The sequence below is a fragment of the Astyanax mexicanus genome, chromosome 1, assembly GCF_023375975.1.
Source record: "Astyanax mexicanus isolate ESR-SI-001 chromosome 1, AstMex3_surface, whole genome shotgun sequence".
Classification (NCBI taxonomy): Eukaryota; Metazoa; Chordata; class Actinopteri; order Characiformes; family Acestrorhamphidae; genus Astyanax; species Astyanax mexicanus.
This window is the reverse complement of record NC_064408.1, coordinates 104,442,501-104,449,386: the sequence shown is the minus strand read 5'-3', so window position 1 is coordinate 104,449,386 and position 6,886 is coordinate 104,442,501.

The window sequence follows — 6,886 nt, the reverse complement described above, 5'->3', positions numbered from 1 at the left end:
TTAATATAAAAAAAATAAATTATAATGAAGATTTCTGTAATTCTTGTGTTTATTGAATTTTAAAATGAAACAGTTGTATCAAAACAGATTTAAATTCTCTTGCCACATCAGTATCAGTGGAGGTTAACAGAGTACATGAACTGAAATAGATAAAATATGATACAAAAGAAGGAATCACAGATCATCCAGTATTTTCCAGACTGATGACCAAATTCTAGTCAAAAATGAGTTTCTCATTTCAAAAATGAGTTTCTCCAATGGGAGAAGGTTTGATACCTGTGATACCTGTGTCAGCCACATATTGAGTGAAGGAACATTTAAAGATATCCAAATGCATTGTAAAATGCATAAAATGCTTCACAACTGTGTGAAGATGACTATTAATTAGCTCATGTGCTGCTAAAAGCTTTTTTATTTATTGGTTTATTATATTATATTGTCTGCTTGAAATAGAGCTTTATAATGTACTTTTTGTGTACAAGGAGGCAAATTATGGCATTTATAACACTTTGTCTTTTTTTGCACAGTCCAGACTCTTCTTAGTTTAGAATAATTATTAGATTGTTACAATGTCATCAAACTGTGGCATTAATATTACAACTTGTACCAGAACAATTTTGATGTGGTTCATATAAAAAGAACGCATTTGGAACCCACCAAACAACTCGTAGCCAATTAAAATCCGATTTGCCATCCTTTTTTTCTTTCTTTTGGCATAAACTTTCTTTTCAGTTCATAAGCACTTAGCTTAAAAGTAGTGCATTGAATTAAATAAAATTTTACAGCAATATAATCACAGCAAAAAAAGTGTTTCATTACTATTAACACACAAACTACAGTCCAAAACATAGGCTGAGTTTGAGATAGGATGGAATATCAGTAGGATTTTATTACATGTGAAAACAAGGTTTTGTGGTGATGTCACAGTTCATGGTGGGACATAAGAACATTTTTCTCACACATTTTTATAACAACTTGATGTACCTCTCTCCAAAATGTTTGCTTTTGTACCCTGATCCGTATTACACTTGGGACACATTGGAGATACATATCAAAACATTTTATATAATGATGTTTTCTAACAGGTGACATCAACAGGTGAATGTTATCATGTTTTAGTAGAAAAACAGTATCCATGTCATTGAGGAGCAAAGATAGCCAAAAGACCTACAGTTTAAGAACCGTGTGAGACCAAACAAAAATTTTATCAAATTATTGAGAAACAATGAAACAATTTTCCTCAATTAAAGTATTTAAAGTAAATATTGGAACAGATTTATCCATCTATAGTACATCATACCATTACATGATTCAGTGATTTGGAGGCATGATTTAAAGATTTAGGAGGAATTATTCAAGGATTTAGAAGGTAATATGTTTGTAAAAGGGCAAAAAATGGCACAAGCCCAAGCAGAACACTTGTGATCTCTAATCATTTAGACGGCACTGCATCAAGATCCCTGATTTATCAATTGCTGATAGAACCACATGGGCAAGTAATTACTTTGGCGAACCTTTGACAGGCACTATAATATGGAGTTACATTCAAAAATTCCTCTTATGTATATATATATATTTTTTGTGTGTATTTATCTTTATCTATTTTGTTATATTCACTTTGTATTGTTTTCTTTTATATTGTTTTTTTTATCTATATCATCTATTTTAACAGCAGCTCTTGGGTGTAAACTGGATTGTGAGATCACAATTTCGTTCCACCTCATGTACCACATGTGATGCGAATGACAATAAAATCTCCTTAAATCCTTGAAAACGTTTCTTTGCGAAGTGTAGGCCTTATATTAACCATGTCTAAAAGGGGCACTAAATTCTCTGGGTTCAGCAGCATCTGGGATGGACCATCACACAGTGGAAATGAGTGTGGTGTATGTATCAGCAAATTTCCTTCTAACTGTAGGAAAAAGAACTTGTGTGAAGTGCTTGTGGACCAAACTTAAAAAGGACCAACAACCCCACAACAGGCCAACATTTTTGTCATTTTTCTCCCTGATATTACATGGCTAAATCTTTCTATTCTATCATTACATATAAAGGTTTTATATTTGCTGACTGTTAACTGTAATTGTTATAGAAAATATTTTAAAATGTTAAAGCATAAAATCCATCCAAACAGTGAGGCTTTATTTACACGCAGTGAAAAAAAAGGACTGAATAAGAAAACAGAATAAAATTAGTACAGGTGAGTATGAAGCACAGACCTCAGGGTCATGAAACTCAATTTCTCAAGCTCTGACTCATTATCTGTGCCCTCCTGCAGCAACAGGTGAGTTCTCCAGAGCCCCCCCACAGTCACTTTCCCCACCCTTCTCATGGGAGCTAACCTATTAAGGTGAGTAAAAGTAACAACACTTAAAATCAGCTGAGTCAAAGGCTGGTTAACATTTAGAGTGTACACAACTAACATGTTTCTCTTTTTAGGACTGATCTCAACCCCCCACCCACCCACCAGAATAAGCTATGGGCTCTACAGCCTTCCCCATAGACAAGACAAGATAATATAACACAAAATCATTCTTTTTTTTTAAGTCCCACAATGGGGAAACTTGCAATGTTACAGCAGCACAAAGGAAAGAACAGAGAAACAGGTTGGGGAAATGTATGAACAAATAACAATAAATCTATATATACAACAGATTAAACAATATATATATATATATATATATATATATATATATATATATATATATATATATATATATATATATATATATATATATTACAGGTAAGTATTTCAGTACATGCAATGCTGGTGATAAGCAGTGCTACTTTCATGTCCTTGATGATTAGTTATTGTTGTCTTCTGCAACAATGCAGAATTTGGGTTGATTCCTGTTACTGATCTGGAATTATTAAGTGCAGTAGAGAGTGAACAGGCAGCTTCTCCAAGTGTCCTTGATAGTCCCCAATGTTTGCAGAATGTAAATGACTTATTTTACTGCAGAGAAAACAGCTTTTTTTATCACCTGCACTTGTAGCCTGTATACTGGCCAAGGCTTGTTAAGGGGTCTTGATCAACTGCACAAAAGCCAGTTTCTATCATGTCCCCAGTCGAGAATTTGTCTAAAAAAATATCAGATAACACTATGCTTGGTAACTTTGTTATACTTTGTTTCATAAAAATTAATGAAAGGCAAGCTGCTAAACAGAGCAAATTCTGGATCAAAAATATTGTTTGCAGTGTTCTCTGAGAGCTCCTGTGGCCTATGGTGCTGTTACTATGATTTGTGGATTACTGTTTTGAGACCTGTATTAAGCTGATTGCCATCAGTGGCCGGAGTGGCTCTCTTGGAGGGTAGCCCTCATCATTTCTAGTGTGATGTTGGTCAGGACAGGCATCTTACAGCTGTTGTATTGGAGCTGGTTCACTGAGCTATCCAGTGAGCCGAGAGCACCGACTGTCCATTTATGCTGCAGCGGTTGAAAAGAGGTGGAGTAACCCTAGCACTAGGGTGACTCCTAATAAGTGGGTGGGGTAATTGACCTTTGATATTTTGGAGAAAACCTGGATAACCTTAGAAAAAATATATATTATATGCAAATTAAAGCATAAATGTGAAATGATACACCCTCTTAATTGCTACTAATGTCTGGTGAGCAGATCATTGTTAAGAAAGAAGATACATGAGAAACTCTCATATTTACATTTCTTTCTTTGTCCCCACCATAATAGATGAATGAAATGTCAGGGCGTCTGTTTGAATGAAACCCTCTCTAGTGTGGCTGTGAGAAGATTTTTTTCAGTTTGATTGAGGCGGCAAGCTTGGCAGGTAGATGAAGTGTCTCTAGGTGTTGGAGACACTGGGCTAAATCACAAAAGCGTTCAGCCCTAGTAAAGTTTTGGAAGACCCAGAGCCATGAATCTTAGCCTACACAGAGAGTGGGCTGACCGCGGCATTGATTAACTCTAGTTTACTCTTCCAAAACAGTAAACCGCTGCCATGCCACGACTAATTCAACACCAGCACCAAAGCAGTGTGTGTGGGTGTGTGTGTGAGAAAGCATGCATTTCAGAGACAACTGCAGTCATTCACGAACTGAGCAGTGTTCTAACATCCCAAATACATATTCATTAGTTATTAAGTGTAAATTAAGTCTCCTCTGGAAAAACAAGCATACAAACAAGCAATTAAATGGTATTCTGATTTTCATTTTTTCTTTTTTTTTTCCGCCTACTTCACAATAAAACAATGACAATCAAAAATTTCATCATTTAACATTTTTGTTGTTGCAAATTAATAGTGGTTGGTAACACTTTACTTTTAGGAACACAATAAAGCTTCCTTTAGTAGATATTGAAGCAGAACACACATACCTTTCAGTGTAAGTTATGTACTAAAATTAATAAGTAATTCTAGATGTCATTTCTATTGCCATATTTACTATGAAATGTGGGTGGAATAGACAGTTGGCGGCAGACAGCTTTCATTAATTATCCACACATATTATGCCCTGTAATATAACTGCCATATTACATTTACTGGTAACTGTAAAGAGAGAATACAGTGATACAGTAAACAAAAACCTGTTATGTCATTAAAAATGCATGACCATACCTTTTAAAGGTCTCATTCCATCGTTTATAATTCATTTTAAAATGTCTAGTTGTGGTCTCTAGTATGAATGAATGCCATGTTGTCATGGTAGGGGTGTGGGAGGAGCCAAGTGCAGAGAAGGGCAAAAAGGGTTTTACTATAATTATGTGTGCATAAAAGAAAAAGGGGAAAATAAACAAGAGAATGCCCTTTCGGCGCAACAAAGCTAACTAAATAATGCCTCGGTTTGAAATAAAATAAAGACAGAAATAGTAACAGAAATTCAAGAAAATACAATTATTTTCTTTTCTCCTCAGCCTTGCAGGCTTTCCCTTATCTTTTCTTTCTTGCCTGGCAAGCTTTCTTTTATTTTCTGTTCTCTTATTTTGTTTTCTTTTCTTCATTTTCTTTTTCCCTTTTCAGCCTTGCAAGCTTTCTTTTATTTCTTTTCAGCCTTGCAGGCTTTCTTCTTTTATGTATTTATTTATTCTTTCTTTTCAGCTTTGCAAGCTTTCTTTTATTTCTTTTCTTTTTAGCCTCGCAGGCTTTCTTCTTTTATATATTTTTTCTTTTCAGCCTTGCAGGCTTTCTTTTATTTTTTCTTTTCAGCCTTGCAGGCTTTCTTTTATTTTTTTCTTTTCAGCCTGGCAAGCTTTCTTTTATTTTCTGTTCTCTTATTTTGTTTTCTTTTCTTCCTTTTCTTTTTCCCTTTTCAGCCTGGCAAGCTTTCTTTTATTTCTTTTCAGCCTTGCAGGCTTTCTTCTTTTATGTATTTATTTATTCTTTCTTTTCAGCTTTGCAAGCTTTCTTTTATTTCTTTTCTTTTTAGCCTCGCAGGCTTTCTTCTTTTATATATTTTTTCTTTTCAGCTTTGCAAGCTTTCTTTTTCTTTTTCTTTTTTCTCAGCTTTGCAAGACCTCTTTTATTTCTTTTCTTTTCAACCTTGCAGGCTTTCTTTTATTTTTTTTTTCTTTTCAGCCTTGCAGGCTTTCTTTTATTTTTTCTTTTCAGCTTTGCTCGGTCACAGGGCATGAAGTCTGCGACATCAGTCTGCTGGAAGCTCGCCTTTTTAAAGATGGTACCACAGCTGAGGCTGATGACGCGTGATTGGCTTCAGGTGGCCTTAATGATCCCTGTTCTAATGAACTCTCAGCCGCTTCCCTTCTTACCAACTTGGTGGTTTATGGCGGCCTCTGGTGGCCGCTGCGGGAACTGGCTGAGCTGTTTTTGTGGGAAAAAAGTGTTTCTATTTAGCCCTGCTTTATTTTATTTCAAAGCGGGTGCCGTTTGCGATGAATTTTATGATATAGAGCAGACTCTGGGGCTTCGATGTGGTGAAACTCCCCAAGCAGCGAATCATCACGTCAGAGGTAAGAGTTTAGTAGCGTTAGTTTAGCTGAAAGAAATGTTATTATTGCCGCGAAGAGAACAGCTTATCCACTTGGAGGGGTGAGGTGAGGCTTGCTGGGTTGCATCAGTATTTTATCTATAGGGTCAACAATATTTAGTCCACATTGTACAAATCTTGAGGGATCTTTTAGAACAAAAACATTTTTTGAACAAAAAATGGCTTAAAAATGAACAAAATATATATATATATATATATATATATATATATATATATATATATATATATATATAAATATAAATTAAAATCAGTTCAAAATTATAAAACTGCAACAAAAATCCCTGTGTGTGTTGTTTTTAACTGACCGCAACTGGACTCTTAGTTATTGGACAGATGCTGTGTAATGACAGAAGTCAGGCTGCTGCCCAATCCCACTGTCAAATAACCGGTTCAGATGTTCCAGAGAGAAAGTTAGTTCTCCTGCTAACATATGGATTTATGATGATCTCTATTAAACCATCATTGAATTTTTTTTTAAGAATTATTATGTCAGTATATAAGTCTGTCAAAAACATTTTTTGAACAAAAAATGGCTTAAAAATGAACAATAAGTATAAAGATAACATTCCAGTCATTTCTGTGCTACATTTTGTCAACTTATTATTTATAAGTTTGGCATTTAGCTGACACTTTATCCAAGGTTATTCCTATTACAGAGGTGGACCAATGTAGTGTTAGGAGTCTTGTACAAGGACTCTTATTGGTGTAGCACAGCATTCAGTCACCCAGATCAGGAATTGAACCCCAATCTCCTTGCATAAAGTGGTCGCTCACTAGCAGGCAGTGGTGTTAACCACTTTGCCACATCAACCACAGAATTAGATTTAATTGAAAGCAACATATATTCTAACTACTAATCTTATATACTGTAGTAGTTTGTAGTAGTCAGAATACTGTTATTTTTTTCAATATTTTTATATTTATT